Source organism: Oryzias latipes, chromosome 19 (assembly GCF_053564925.1).
Source record: "Oryzias latipes strain Hd-rR chromosome 19, Olatipes_Hd-rR_3.1".
NCBI classification, from domain to species: Eukaryota; Metazoa; Chordata; class Actinopteri; order Beloniformes; family Adrianichthyidae; genus Oryzias; species Oryzias latipes.
Window position 1 is genome coordinate 24,346,763 of NC_136255.1, and position 1,068 is coordinate 24,347,830.

A 1,068-nucleotide genomic window follows, 5' to 3' on the forward strand; every position below is an offset into this window, starting at 1 on the left:
CTAAGCCGTAACACATAGAAATAGTGTAATGAGTGGAAATGACTCATTTTAGAACAAAATGTGAGCAAAAAGAGAATGAGTTGGTTCATCTTAGTAAATTTCCATAAAATCAAAAACTAGAATTTATTCTTAGAACATAAATCAAAATTTTTTTGTTTCCAAAATAATGTCACCGAATGCCAGTTTGACTTTAAACTACAGTGAAATTTGCCCGACAAAAATTTGAGTTTTTTTGTCTTCAATCAGGTTTTTCTATTGTGAAGAGTTTGAAGCAAAATGACTAATTTCAACAATTTCTAGTGCTGTCACGTGATTAATTTTTTTGAGTGATTAATTAACTATGTCCTGTAAGTAATTCATGCATTTTTAATATAACCCAATGATTGCTGTGAAAAGCCTGATTTTTAAGGTGTTTTTAGTTAAATGTTTTACATTGTGATGCAGTAAAATACAAAAATACAACTAAAAAAAAGTGGCCTTATGAAAGTTATTTTTCTTTTCATAAAAACAGACTCTCAACCTTTACTTTAAACCACCATGGGGCATTTTTGTCAATCTCAGGCAATAAAGAAAAAAACGAAAAGAAAAAAACGTCAGATCTACAGTGTTGTACTTTAAAAATGATCATTTTGAAGAAAAAGAGACGAGAAAACAAGAAGGAGGAGATAAGACACGAGGACGAATTGAACAAGTTGGATTTTGTGTCTTTGGAACAAACTTCCATTTCATCATCGGGACAAAACCAAACAGTAAGAGATGAACCTAACCTCAGATATGATGCTTTTAACTCACCACGATGCTCAGCATATATACCAGCAGAGGGAGGTCGATGCAGGCTCTGTGGCCGTCACCACGACAACTCGACAAGTGCACTTCTTCTTCTTTTCCCTTCAGGAGTCGCCACAGCTTCCTCCATCCATCCCTGTCTTCTGCATCCTCTACTCTAACACCAGCTACCTTCATGTTTTGGTTCTCTGCATCCACAAACCTCCTCTTTGGTCTTCCTCCAGACCTGTTGCCGGGCAGCTCTAGACTCAGAATCCTTCTACCTATTTATTCACTGTCCAC